The sequence below is a fragment of the Pelodiscus sinensis genome, chromosome 6, assembly GCF_052426305.1.
Source record: "Pelodiscus sinensis isolate ZL-2025 chromosome 6, ASM5242630v1, whole genome shotgun sequence".
In the NCBI taxonomy this organism is placed as follows: Eukaryota; Metazoa; Chordata; order Testudines; family Trionychidae; genus Pelodiscus; species Pelodiscus sinensis.
In genome coordinates, this window is record NC_143057.1 from 42586744 (window position 1) to 42601639 (window position 14896).

The 14896-nt window shown below is 49.8% G+C and overlaps 1 protein-coding gene across 2 annotated transcripts in view; it reads right to left on the bottom strand.

Annotated features, from left to right (window-relative positions):
• GOLM1 (golgi membrane protein 1) overlaps positions 1-9221 on the bottom strand; it is a 49941-nt gene extending 40720 nt beyond the window's left edge. The window contains exon 1 of one of the 2 annotated variants that reach the window (XM_075931790.2): positions 8877-9221. The gene's annotated coding sequence lies outside the window, so the exon portion shown is untranslated. The remainder of the gene's footprint in view (positions 1-8876) is intronic. The other variant, XM_075931789.2, reaches the window with a different exon arrangement.
• Positions 9222-14896: the final 5675 nt, after the last annotated feature.

Here is a 14896-nt window from a genome sequence, read left to right on the forward strand (position 1 = left end):
ATACAGTAAACTTCTGATTATCCGGCACCTTTAGGACCCAGGGGGTGCCGGATTATCAAATATGCCAGACTATTGGAAGGGGGGGGAGTTATGAGGGGTCTGGAGTGGAGTAGGGGGGGATGTGCCCTTTGGCGCTGCGGGACCACCCGGCAGCACGCCAGCTGCTCTGCCCCGGGCTTCCCAGAGTCAGCCGCTGGTCAGTTTCAGCAGCGGCTGAATCAGGAAAGCTGGGGGCACAGCAGCTCCAACTGTCCAGCACTTCCGGGTTCCAGATGGTGCCGGACCATTGGATGCTGGACCACTGGAGTTTTACTGTAGCGGATTTAGGTTTTTCTACTTTATTGATTTAGGTTCTTCTGCCTTTGTTGATGCCTTTTCAAAAGATGCTTTAGTGTAGAGTCATGCAATGCGCATAGCCGCTTCCTTCCCCCGCAAGCCATATCTGGCCTACAAGGCTCCCCCGCCCCCACAAAATGGGAAGCTAGCACTAGCACTCAAGGGGATAGGGTTGCAGGGCTGGAGTGCCAGTACAGACTCCCCACTGCAGGTGGGGCAAGCCCTGAGCCTGCAGCCCACCTGCAAGACAATGGAGATTATGGGGGAGCGGGATCAGTAGATGTGGTACATCTTGACTTTAGTTTAGCTTTGAATACTATCTTGCATGACCTTTTTATAAACTAGGGAAATGCAACCTAGATAGAGCTACTGTAAAATGGATGCAAAACGATTGGAAAATCATTCCCAGAGAGTAATTATCAATGGTTCACAGCATTCTGGAAAGATATAATGAGTGGGGATCACAGGGACTGGTTCTAAGTCCGGTTCTGTACAATATCTTCATCAATAATTTAGATAATGGTGAAGTGAATATACTTACAAAGTATGTAGATGACACTAAGCTAGGAGTGACTGCAAGTGCTTTAGAGGACAGAATTGAAAATTAAAAAATGATCGGGACAATTGAGAAATGGTCTGAAGTAAACAGGATGAAATTCAATAGGGATAAATGCAAAGTACAGGTAGTCCCCGAGTTACGCGGATCCGACTTATGTCGGATCCGCAGTTACGAACGGGGATTTTCTCGCCCGGGAGGACTCGAGCGGCGGGACGCCTGGTCCCGCGGCCCGCCTCCTCCAGGGCGAGAAAAGCTGCTCCCCGTCTCCCTGGTCTGCTGCGGGAGCCAGCAGACCAGGGAGACAGGGAGCAAAGCGGCGCAGGACCCGGCCCGACCCGCAGCACTTCCAGCTGATCTGGAAGCGGCCACAGGTCCGGCCCCGGGTCCTGCGCTGCTTTGCTCAGCGTCTCCCTGGTCTGTAGACCAGGGAGACGCTGAGCAAAGCCGCGGAGGACCCGGGCCGGACCGCGGCGCTGATCTGGAAGCACCGCGGTCCGGCCCGGGTCCTCCGCCGCTTTGCTCCACGTCTCCCTGGTCTGCTGGGGGGGGGGGGACGCAGCTAGTGCCCCCCCCCAAACAGACCAGGGACATGTGGAGCAAAGCCCGGGGCCTGTGGTAGAGCAGGTGGGGCGCTGCCGGTTGGTCCCGCAGCACCGCTCCTTGGCGCTACTGGACCAACCCGGCAGCACCCCAGCTGCTCAGCCCCAGGAGTCCTGATTCAGCCGCTGCTGATCAGTTTCAGCAGTGGCTGAATCAGGACGCCTGGGGCAGAGCAGCTGGGGTGCTGCTGAGTTGGTCCAGTAGCACCGAGGAGCGGCCGCGCTACTGGACGAACCCAGCAGCACCCGAGCTGTCTACCCCAGGCGTCCCCAAGTTAGCCGCTGCTGAAACTGACCAGCGGCTGACTACAGGAAGCCGGAGGCAGAGTTGCTCTGCCCCAGGCTTCCTGGAATCAGCTGCTGATCAGTTTCAGCAGCAGCTGACTTGGGGACGCCTGGGGTTCTTAAGTTGAATCTGTATGTAAGTCAGAACTGGTGTCCAGATTCAGCCGCTGTTGAAACTGATCAGCGGCTGAATCTGGATGCCAGTTCCGACTTACATACAGATTCAACTTAAGAACAAACCTACAGTCCCTATCTTGTACGTAACCCGGGGACTGCCTGTACTCCATTTAGGAAGGAACAATCAGTTACACACATACCAAATGGGAAATGACTGTCTAAAAAGCCATTCTTCTACAAAAGAATTTCAAAACTCAATTACAAAGGGAGACAGCTGAACTGGAATTCATTTGCAAATTCAACACTATCAAATTAGGATTGAATAAGGATCTCAACTGGTTAATGCATTAATAAGATAATTAACCCTTTCTGGATAGTCACATCTCCACACTAAATGTTGTGAATCAGCAGTTCCCAACCTTTTTGATACCTGGGACCAGTAAACCCATTCACAAACTTTTGGCAGCCCAGTAACATTTTATTTGCATATTTGCCTATTCACTGTGGAAATGATGAATATGCAAATACACAAAGAAAATGTTACTAGTCCCCCAAAAACCGAGAGCCAGCCTTCACCCCTAGAGTTACCCACCCCTCCACTATCCCTCCAGCACCAGCCACACACCCCAGAGTAGGGATGCAAGCAACTAGTCGACTAGTCACTTCCCCCTCCTTGCTGCCTCTATCAGAGAGAGGCAGTAAGGGGGAGCAGGATCTCGAGCTGGAGGGAGCCAGCTTAAAAGCCAGTTCCCCCCAGGACCATCTCCAAGGGGAGAAAGGGCAGGAGCACAATGGGGAACTGGCAGTGCTTCCAGCTTTGAAATGTAGCAAGAGCAGGACTCTTGCTACATTTCAAAAGCAGAAGCGCTGTGTGGAGCCTGGTTGAGCTGGGGACTCAAACAGTCTCCCCACTGGCCCCACGGTCCCAGCAGCGCTTTGCTTTTGCAATGTACAAGAGTCCTCCTGGGGCTCTTGTACATTTCAAAAGCAAGACTCCTGCTACATTTCAAAGGCGGAGGCACCCTTATCAACTAATAGAATAGTTGCAAATTACATCCACTATTCGATTAGTTGATTAATCTAAATTTAAGATAAGCCACTCATCAACTAATCAAGTCGATTCCATTGACTACTCGATTTGCTTATTAACCACTACTTAACATCCCGAGTTTTTCCCACAAAAGCTTACGCCCTAATAAAACTGTTAGTCTCTAACGTGCCACAGAACTCCTTGTTGTTTTTGTCTAATGAGTACTACTAAAAAGGATTTGGGGGCCATAGTGGACCACAAGCTAAAATATGAGTCAATGATGCAACACTATTGCAAAAAAAAAAAATGAACATCACCCTGGAATGTATTTATAGAAGCGTTATAAGCAACACACAATTATTTCTCCTCCAAAAACCCTCTAAGCCTCACTAATGTGGCCCCAACTGTGCTGGTGGGAGCAGGGGACATGATACTGGGGAAGGGTGCTAGTGGGTGCTGGGGTAGGGAACACGGTGTCAGTGGTGGCAGGGAACAGGGTGCTGGGGTGGTGGCAGGAGGACAGTGGGGGCCAGGGGAGAGGGGACAGGGTGCCGGGGGGCAGGGTGCCAGTGGAGCTAGGGTGTTCGCCACATCCTCCTCCTCCCAGGACTCCTTCCCCCTCCCTTCCCACAGAGGAGGGATGCCCGGTGCGCACCTCCTTCAGGGACGACTCCCTCCTCTCGCAGAGCAGGGAAGCCGTGGTGCACACCTCTTAAGGGGAACTCCCCCCAGTTCCTCGCAAGTTCCCGGCATGCCACAAACCTGGGGGAGGGGAACAGCCAGCACATTTCTGGAGCCCCCGGAAGTGGCACACAGCTGCAGGACTTCCGTCCACACAGGAAGCCAGCACTACCTCCATTGTCGCTGGAGGTAGGTAGTGGGGCTTCTTGGCGGTGGGGGGAAAATTGGGGGTCCCGAATGTCTCACAATCAACTGGTCGAGCCCTTGTGATCAACCAGTCAATCACGATCAATGGGTTGGTGACCATGGCTGTAAAGAATCTAGCAATGGCCACAGTCCAGAATGCTTGCCTCAAGGAGGACTACTGGTTTGATTCAAGATGGCAGTCCTCATAAAAAAGAAAAAAAATGAATATAGGTCAGATGTTGAGTGATGTCATTGAGTCATTCCTTGTTTAAAACTATTAAATTACCTCTTTGTAAAATCCACCAGAAATTAATAAGTAACAGAGTATTGCAGATTTGACTTCTTAACATTTTGATCATTCTGACTCAAGCATCCTTAATTCATGGGCTCCGAGCCATGATAAAAGGAAGAACTTAAGCCACAAAATCTTATTAAAATAGCCAGGAAATATTGAAACATACTATTTCTTTTTTCTTTGTTACCACCACTTGATTACTTGATTACCACTTGATTACTTTAAAGTTAAGGAGCATTTCATTCCTCCTTTAGGTTAATACCCTCTGTGATGTCAAATGGATAACTAATTACTTTAACAATAATTGTCCTCTCTTGACAGACAGGATAACCTAGAAACGTTTATGGCTCAAAATAATTTGCAGTTTCAGAATTACATATACATTTAAAAAATTAACAGCCAATAAAAGTGTTTTCACAAGTGAATTAGAAAATCCAACAGATGCTGTTTTTAAATAAATACTCCATTTGATTTGTTTACTACAATGAGAATCTGAAAGTGAAATTAAGAATGAAAACAAGAGTGAATAGCTTAATTGCACATGTAATAAAATTCAAAGCATAAAAACACCACAAATAATCCCCATAAAATGGATTTTTTTTTATTTTTTTCAATTTTAATAAAGGATGTGACTAGTTTCAAGAAGTTGCAAAGTTTTATACATTATGATTTTTACTTTTAGTGCTCATTAAATATCACCGTCTAAAAAAGAACTTCACAATGCCTCAAGTCCACAAAAATGCAACATAAAACCATGTTAGGAGAGTAAGAGGGGCTGTCTAGAAACAACGGGAAAAGCACCAAAATGCTGCTGCAGTCTCGCCTAATGCTACTGTACATTTGATTTAAACCAGGGAGGGAAGTTCTCTTCTTAGAATCATCAACATTACAACCACTGCAGGTTCTCTCTAAACATTTAAATTAACAAGTGAAAAGGACTCTATTCCATAAGTAAGTGGAGATAAAGAGAGGAACAAGCCTTTTAATCCCTAGATTGTTCTGGGTTTCTAGTGTAAGAAAAGGTCCATGTGGCTCCCACTGCTTACTTCGTCTAGGCACCTTGTACTGTATGTTGTTAACAACTCAGACTACAGTTTACCACAGTTTCTCAACCTTTCTGATAGCAGGGATCAACTTGCACCTTTCCTAAACCATGTCAGGAAGATCTCAGGGACCAGAGCCAGTCCTCAGACTGAAAAAACTTAAACAATGAATGGTCCTGCTGTACCTTAGAAACTAACATGCTGCAGGACCATTCATTGTTGTTGTTTTTTAAAGTTTTTTTCAGTTACAGACTAACAAGGCTACCTCTCAGACTTCTAGTCCACAGACTGGTCACTGAGAAACACTGTACTAGATTGTGCTTGATTTCACAAGATTTTTGAGGAGAGGCTTATCTAGTGGGAGAAATATTTAAGGTAGGAAGTCCTTTGTAATGCAAGAGTGGATATTTAGAATCCATGCAACAACTTTAGGTTAGGGCACGGTCCCTAACCTTTTCATCTTCTTGATAGTTTGTCACTTTCTTTCTATGATTTCATCTTGCTAAGTTCAGACCAATTCTCTAGTTTGCCATGATCACTTCGAATTCTAATTCTCTCCAATGTTTCTGCAACCCTTCACAGCTTAATGTAATCTGCAAATTTTACAAGCATACTCCCCTTTCCAAGTCATGAAAATACTAATTCAGGACAGACCCCCAATACATCCATTTTCACAGAGAACCACTTATAACTACTCTTTGAGTATGGTCTCTCAACCCTCACATCCATCTTGTAGTAATTTCTTGGAGACCACATTCTCCTAGTTTGCTTATGGAAATGACATGTACAACTGTGTCAAAACCTTACTACAATTAAGATCTATCACATCTACTGCTTTCCACATCCATTAGACCACTAACCCTGTCAAAGAAGAAAATTAGGTTGATTAGGCATGATTTGTTCTTGACAAATCAATGCTGGCTATTACTTATTACTCTCTAGAACAGTGGTTGGCAATCTTCGGCTCTCAGCCCATCAGGGTAAACCACGCAGGCTGTGAGACAGTTTGCTGACATTGAGCGTCTGCAGGCACGGTCCCCCACAACTCGCAGTGACCACGGTTTGCCATTTTCAGCCAACTGGAACTGTGGGAAGTGGCGGTTAGCACATCCCTGTAACTCGCACCACTTCCTGCAATTCCTATTGGCTGTGAAGAGCCACTGAGAGCTGCAGGGGACCATGTCTGTGGATCCTCAATGTAAGGGTATAGCCATGAGTGGGCTTGGGAGGGCCTCTCCACCTAGTGCTCTAGCTGGGCCCAAGAAGCAGAGTCAGAGGCCTGCAAGCTTTTGTACCCTGCTCCTGCTCCCAATCTGGAGCAACCCCATGTCTCTGCTAGGAGCACCAAGCAGACAGGGCAGGTCACACCCTGAGCACCCAGTGGGGGAGGAGGGGAATGATGAAGTGGGTGTGGGGTGCACATTTTTATTGGGCTCCCATTTTTTAAAGCAGTCCCTCCCCCTCTTCCAAACCCAGCTGGAGGGGGGAAAGGTGACCCCATTGCTCCTCCCCCCTAGTCATTGCTCACCTACCTGTCCCATTCTGGCTATGTCACTGCCTCAAAGTCAACAAACTGTCTTGTGGCCCACCATCAGATTACTGACGGACTGAGAGCCAAAGGCTGCTGACCCCTGCTCTAACTAGTTACAAGATGACTGCTCAGTAATTTGTTCCAATATCTTTCAAGGCATTAAAGTTAGGCTGACTGGTCTATAATTACTCAGGCCCCCTTACTCTCCTTTCTAAAGAGAGGAAGCATGTTTGCCTTTCTCTAGTTGTTGGTGACTTCATCACACTGCTCCATGAGTTCTCAAAGACAATCACTAACAATTCTGAGATTGCTTCAGCTAGTTCTCTAAGTACCCTAAGATCCAGTTCTGCTACCTTGACTATATTTAATTTAACTAAATATTCTTTATGCTGCTCTTTCCCTATTCGGAAACCGGTTTCTCCCCCACATTAATATTAATTAGGTTGACTATCTGGTCACCATTAACCTTTTAAAGTGAAGACTGAATAAAAAGAGCCATTAAACACTACAATTTTTTAAATGTCATCCATTATTCATTCTCCTCCTCTGCTCAGGAGCAGATATTTTGTATATACATTTTATGTACCGTATATTCCGGCGTACAAGACGACCTCTGATGTTAAAAAACATCCCCCAAAAATCGGGGGTCGTCTTGTACACCGGATGCCCCGCCGCCGGAGCCCCTCCACGGCTTTGAAAGCCTCGGGGGAAGCCGGCGGCGGGGCATCCCAGGCGCACATGGGCTGCCCCCCCGCCGGAGCCCCTCCGCGGCATTGAAAGCCTCGGGGGAAGCCGGCGGGGGGGCATCCCAGGCGCACATGGGCTGCCCCCCCCGCCGGAGCCCCTCCGCGGCTTTGAAAGCCTCGGGGGAAGCCGGCGGGGGGGCATCCCAGGCGCGCATGGGCTGCCCCCCCGCCGGAGCCCCTCCGCGGCTTTGAAAGCCTCGGGGGAAGCCGGCGGGGGGGCATCCCAGGCGCGCATGGGCTGCCCCCCCGCCGGAGCCCCTCCGCGGCTTTGAAAGCCTCGGGGGAAGCCGGCGGGGGGGCATCCCAGGCGCGCATGGGCTGCCCCCCCGCCGGAGCCCCTCCGCGCCGCCGCGGAGGGGCTCCGGCGGGGGGGCAGCCCATGCGCGCCTGGGATGCCCCCCCGCCGGCTTCCCCCGAGGCTTTCAAAGCCGCGGAGGGGCTCCGGCGGGGGCGCAGCCCAGGCGCGCCTGGGATGCCCCGCCGCCGGCTTCCCCCGAGGCTTTCAAAGCCGCGGAGGGGCTCCGGCGGGGGGGGGGGGCAGCCCAGGCGCTCCTGGCGGCTTTGCTCCCGGTGCCTCTGGTCTGCTGGGGACCATCTCCAGCAGACCAGGGACACCGGGAGCAAAGGAGGCGGAGGGGCGCTGGGGTATAAGATGAAACCCTATCTTTTAATTAAAAAGATAGGGGGTCGTCTTATACACCCAGTCGCCCTATACGCCGGAAAATACGGTATGTATACATATCTACAGACACATCCCATCACCAGTTAGAGCAGAGGTTCTGAGATGAGAGTTGGATAAAAATAAATGGTGAAATTCACAATCTGGCAGCAAATCAGATCTGATAATTACCATGGCAGAACACATTGATTTTTTCTTTCCCCTAGCCAACACCTTGTGCTGAAAACCCAGTCCCTAGGCCGCCTTTTTTCATAGGCCAGGGCCAGGAGAAAGGACATCTCCCCTCCCCTTCCCGCCCCCCCCCCATGACATTTTTCCAGAGTAGCCTGGGGGCACTTCTCTTCCTTCCATTACTTCTCCCCTGCCCCCTGATTCCTGCACCAAGGAGTGGGCTGCACCGCAGTGTAGTTGGCTGTGCACTTCAATGCCCCTTCCCCAGCTGTGGCTGCATTTCAGCCGTGGGTGAAGAAAGGCCCCACCAGAGGGAGCGTCTGCAAGAGCCCACGGACCCTCTGCCAGCCCCAGGGCGCAGGGATTCGCTTCGCTACCTGGCAGCGGACCCCACAGTTTCTGCGAGGGACCGCATCCAACGGGGCTGGAGGGGGATGGGAACGAGCCCCCCTTCCTCCCTGGCCAAACTGCTCCCCCGCCGCCCGGTAGGAGCCTGGCCAGGACCCGGGCAGGGAGCCGGGCAGACACCGCGGGGATGCGCTCCCGCCGCGGGAGCAGGGCAGGAGGGAGAGGGAAGGGGGGGCCCAGCCCAGCCCCCCGGCACCGAGCCCGGCTCACCTTCCTCCGCCGCTTGCCGCGCGGCTCCGCACTGCCCGGCCCGGCCGGCGGCAGCACCCGGGTGGAGAAGAGCCCCGGGCCGACCGCCTCCCGGCCTGCAGCTACCGCCCCGAGGCAAGCGACCGGCTACTGCGGCGCGGCGGGCAGAGCAGGAAGCGCTGCGCGGGGAGCCTGCCAAGGAACTGGGAGGGAGCTGAGCGCTCCCAGGCAGGTTGGGCAGCTCCCCCGCCCCTCCGGGCACCAGCCGGCTCCACGCCCAGCCACGCTGCTGCCCTCTGGGGCCGGGCCCTGCGCGTGTCTGTGGCGCCCCCACGGGAGACGGACAGTAGCCCGCTTCCCTCCGCCCTCCCCATGTGCCTGCCTCAGCCACAGACCCGCAACCAGCCTGCCTTGCAGATAGGCCCAGCCACATCCTGGCCCACCCGAACACCTAGTAGCAGGAAATAGGAGTCAACTTTCTCATCTACCCCCAGCACAACCAAAAACCTCAACCAACCTCCGCCTCCTCCTTGCTTATGGACAGTTTATTAGAGCCCTGCGAATCTGCAGATCTCCTTTCTATCAGCTCATGTTTGTAAATATGAATGCAGAGACACATTTTGTCTCTAGAAATTTGCAAATATCTGTTTTCTAGCTGTGGGTATCTGCCTCCGTGGATGTCAATGCAGCTATCGGTGACTTATTTTTGTGGATACAAATGCGGTTACCAATTTTATATCCATGCAGGACTCTACAGATTATGCTCCACAGCCTAGCAGTCCTCTAGTTGGGAAGCCCTCCTTCAGTCTCATTCTTGGGACTTTTTTTCTATATTTTTTATTGGTTTCTTTTGTTTGGAATTTACAGCAGAACTTCAGAGATAGGAACACCAGAGTTACAAACTGACCCGTCAGCCACACACCTTATTTGGAACAGGAAGTACACAATCATGCATAAAACATATAGCAAATACTGCATGACCAAGCAAAATGGCAATCGGTCACAAACTGGAACATGTCACACTTTCAATTGTCAGAAAGCTAGGAATATTAAAAACGACTTTATAATGCCATGACATTAGCCTCAGCAACATAGGCGTAGAATAGGGTATCAGGTAATCAATCTGCACCAATATTCAGAAAAGCCAGGAAAAAATAAAAACAGTTTTCAAAAGAAACCAAAGACAGCAGAACAGTAAATAGCAGGTGTATTTACACAACACTGCTGATTTTGATAAGGCAATGCATCTGTGGTTGCAAAAGAGAGCTCAAAAGGCATTGATCTAAGCAGTGTGATTGTGGAAAAAAAGACAAAGTTACTTTACTGATAAATGTATCCAGAAAAAGATGAGGACAATTTTAAAGCAAGCACAGGGTGGCTCCATTGGTTCAAAAAATTGACATGTAATCAATGTGGGGTTCACAAAGGTGACAGTGGCTCTTTGGAGCTAGGTCCATGCTCAGAAAAGGCCCTGGCCTGCTCCACTTGCACTGCAACCTGACACCCCGCTGGCTCCCCCCCAAACACCACTTGCTTCTCTCAGCCTGCTCTCAACTGGCGGTGGGCTCTCTCCAGTCTCCATCCCCAACCCCACCACTTGCTCCTCTCTGGCCCCCCTCCCTGGGACCAAGGGTGCCATTTCAGATTTTGGTTGGGGGGAGCAACTTTAACCATGATTCCAAAGGCAACTTAGGCGCTTTTAAACCCTAGTTTTCAGGCAGATAATGTAGAAGTTAGCAGGCAGGAGCCCTGTATCTCATTCCTATATAAGAAAAAAGGACAAATTAATATTAGACCCACTCAGCTCTAATAATTACATGTTCTGACATCTTGTGGTAAGTCACTTAAGGAACACTGTTAGGTTTAGAATTATAATATAAATTGTCACTTTGTTACTAATTTCTGTGGAGAGAGAGAGAGCCCCCATCAGAACTCCTGGGTTCTGACCCAGCTCTGGGAGTGGAGTAGTTTCTAAGGGGGTTAAAGCAGGGGCAGATACAGCCGGGTTCTAGGTATGAACAGCAGTATGGGAAGATTGGGTCAGAGCAAAGGTCCATCTAGCCCAGCATCCTGCCTTTTGATAGTAGCCAATGCCGATGCTTGAGAGAGAATGAACACAGCAGGCAGGCAAGTGATAGAAATGTAGCCATGTTAGTCTGGTGTAGCTGAAACAAAATACAGGACTATGTAGCACTTTAAACAAGTGGTTTATTAGGTGATGAGCTTTCGTGGGCCAGACCCACTTCCTCAGATCAAATAGTGGAAGAAAATTGTCACAACCATATATACCAAAGGATACCATTTAAAAAAATGAACACATGAAAAGGACAAATCAAATTTCAGAACAGAAGGGGGATGGGGGGAAAGGTAAATGTCTGTGAGCTAATGATATTAGAGGTGATAATTGGGGAAGATATCTTTATAATGGGTAAGATAATTAGATTCTTTATTCAGACTCAGGTGTAAAGTGTCGAATTTAAGCATGAATAACAGTTCAGAGGATTCTCTTTCAAGTGCAGGCAGGCAGTGAGTGATTCATTGTGTCATCCATTCTCAGCTTCTGGCAAACAGACGCATGAGACATGCAGAACATGGTGTTGGATCCCTGCCCATATCTGCTAATAGCCACTGAGGGACCTATTTTCCATGATTTTACCTAATTCTTTTTTAAATCCCCATTATAGTCTTAGTCTTCACAATATCCTCTGGCAAGAAGTTCCACAGGCTGACTGTGAAGGAATGCTTTCTTTTGTTTGTCTTAAATCTGCGGAGTGACTCCTAGTTCTTCTGTTATTTGAAGGGGTAAATAACAATTCAATTTTTTCACACCATTCATGATTTTATAGACCTTTGTCCTATCTCCTCCTCAGTCATTTCTTTTCCAAATTGAAAAGTCCCAGTCTTTTTTTAAATCTTTCCTCATATGGAATGTGTTCAGTACTCCTAATCACTTCTATTGCCATTCTCTGTAACTTTTCAAAATCCAATACACGTTGAACTTCCCTCGTCCAGAGAGCGGAGCCACAGCTACCTCAGCCACGCTGGGGAGTGAAGACCCAGTGTCTCTGGGGCAGCAGAGCCTTAGCAGGCTGTCTAGCCTCAGGACAGCAGCTCCAGCAGCCCCGGGGAGCAGAGCCCTGGCATCTCCAGGGTAGTGGCAGCCCTAGCTTCCCCTCCACCACAAAGCTGTGATGGCCCCTACACAGCAGAGTCCCGCTGGTCCCATGGCAACACAGCTGCAGCAGCCCCAGTGCCCTGGGGAGCAAAGCCCAGGAGCCCTAGTGGCCCTGGGGCCCCAGAGCAATGGTGGCCAGGACTAGTTGGCAGTGCCAGGAAATGACAGCCTGTGGGGCTCTGCCGGGTCTGCTTATGAACCCCGGGAGAGCCTGGAGTCCATCAGCAGAGGGACGGAATTGACCTCCCCTGGTTCAGAAAACTTTCCAGGATGCTGGACCAAGGATGTCCAACCTGTATATCTTTTTTGAGATGGGGTTATAAAATCTGTACACAGCATTCATGATGTGGGCATACCATGGATTTATATAGAGGCAACATGATCTTTTTTAAGACCATGTCTACACTTGCATTTTCTGTCAGGAACACTGCCTTTGGACGACAAAAACCTCAGAGCACTGCAGCGCGATAAACGTTGCAACGTACGGCCATTTTTTGTGACAGAAAACTTCCACTCTGCAAGAGACTTTTATCACAATGATGTCAACAGCCATGAGGTGTGGACCAGTAAGGTTTTTTGTTGAGTTTATTGGACTCCAGCATGTACCCCACAATGCCCTGTTTAGCCACTCTGGACTTCAATCTGTACTCTGCTTCAGCCATGTAATGTTTATTGGTAAAATGCTCCCCTCCCAACTGCAAATCCTGCGAAATTAACTGCATTTTCTGTGTCTCTGGCACATTGTGTGTTGGTTCTCATTGCGTCTTTAGGAAACAGGGGTGGCTGCTCTAGACCCAAATGCTCCCCTACTTGGAGCAATGTGAAGCTTTTGAATCTAATGAGTGTGAAGGATGATGACTTGCTACAATCAGAGCTGCAGATGACCTGTAAGAACTGGGACATGTACACTTGCATTTCTCAAGCCCTGTGTGCCAACGGGTATGAATGAGACACCTTACAATTCAGAGCCAAGATCAAGGAGCTCTGGCAGGCCTACCACAAGGCAAAGGAGGCAAATGGTCAGTCTGGCGCTGCACCCCAAACATGCTGGTTTTATAAAGAGCTGGATAAAATTCTGGATGGGAACCTAATGATTAAACCCAACAACACCGTGGATAGTCCTCAGACGAGAATAGAGTCAGAAATACGAGTTCTGGATACACAAAGACAAGTTGATGAAGAGACTGAATAGGACCAGTAGGTGAGAGTCAATCTGGTGACATCCTGTGCACCTGGCAGTGAGGAATTGTTCTCAAAGGGTATGTCTACACAGCAAAATTATTTCAAAATAACAGCCATTATTTTGAAATAACTTTATTAGCGTCTACACAGCCAAACCGCTATTTCAAAATTAATTCAAAGTAGCTGAGCGTTTATTTCTAAATAAGTGCTGTGTAGACACTTATATCGAAATAGGGGCCCTCCAGCCTTCCCAGGGTGCCCTGGTGGCCTCAACCAAGAACACTCCTCTCCCTCCCCCATCCCCGGAGCCCTTAAAGGGGTTGACTCTGACCACAGTGCCTGCGCCAGCTCCAAGCCTGCCAGCCCAGAGCCAGCAGTCACTGCCCCTGACTCAATGGACCCAAAATATAAGCCAGCAAGCCACTGGCAGCCAGCCCTCCACCGCTCCTCAGGAGCAGCCTGCCAGCACCCAGGAGCCTGCCGGGACTCAGAGAAGGCAGGAGCCTTCCTGGTCCAGGGTAGAGATCATGGACCTTATTCAGGTTTGGGAGGGATACCTCCAATGTCCATGATCTCTGCACTAGACGGAGGAACACGGCTATCTATGGCAGGAGAGCTGCCAGCCTGGCCACCAAAGGCCACATGCGAACCCAGGAGCAGGTTTGAATGAAAATCAAGTTGGTCCGGTAAGACCCCCAATCCTGAGCCCTGAGTGTCCCCTCCCCCTTTCAGCTCCCTCCTCCCAGATTTCCCCCTCCCCTCTCCCACCCTCTCTTCTCCCCTCTCCTGCCTCCTTTCCCCAGTCTCACCAGAGTTTCACACCCCCCTCCAGTTTTGTTAAATAAAGAGAGTTTGTGTTCATGAAAATACATGTATTTTATTTGACATCAGGAAGGAGGGTTAAGGAAGGGTAAGTGGGGGATGTGAGGGAGGAATGAGGCACAAGCCCCCAGTGGGGCAGACCAGGGAGGCTCTTAGTGCTCCTCAGGGTGGAAGCTCTTCCGCAGGGCCTCCTGTATACTGACAGCCCCCCGATGGACCTCCTGGATGGCAGCCTGCAGCAAGTATAGTCAGGCTTATAGCAACGCATCCACGAGACGCACCAGAGTGCCCAGGGGCAGCTCAGGCTCCATGTTGCCAAGTGATGTGGTGTCCCAAGTGAGGGCCACCAGAGCATTCAGAGACAAAATGCTTTGCTGTCCCTCATTGAGGTAGGCAAGCAAGCAGGGAAACCTGAGAACTGGCTGTCCGGGGGAGGAGGGTCCCTTTAAGCACAGGCCTCAAATAGCCTCAGGCAGCAGCCACACAAAGTAACTCCTGACCTGATGCCCTGCCGGACCTGGTTCCGGCCGGTCTTAAATGCCATTCAGCGTCCACTCAGTGTGGACACGCTATTTCGAAATAGCAAAACGCTATTTCAAAATGCATTTTGTGTGTAGATGCGTTATTTCGAAATAACATTTCAAATTAACTATTTCGAAATAACGCTGTAGTGTAGACAAACCCAAACAATTTTTTTGAGGATGTTCAGCAACTCATCATGGAAGAGATGCCGCGTGTTGAAGCAACAGAAGTAATGCAAGATACATTGCTGTGCAGGTGGGCGGAGTTGTTGGCTGAGTGGGCTGGAGCTGTGGTCATGTGGGATGGGATGGAGGTGGATCCTTTGGGAAGCTGGTCCCAT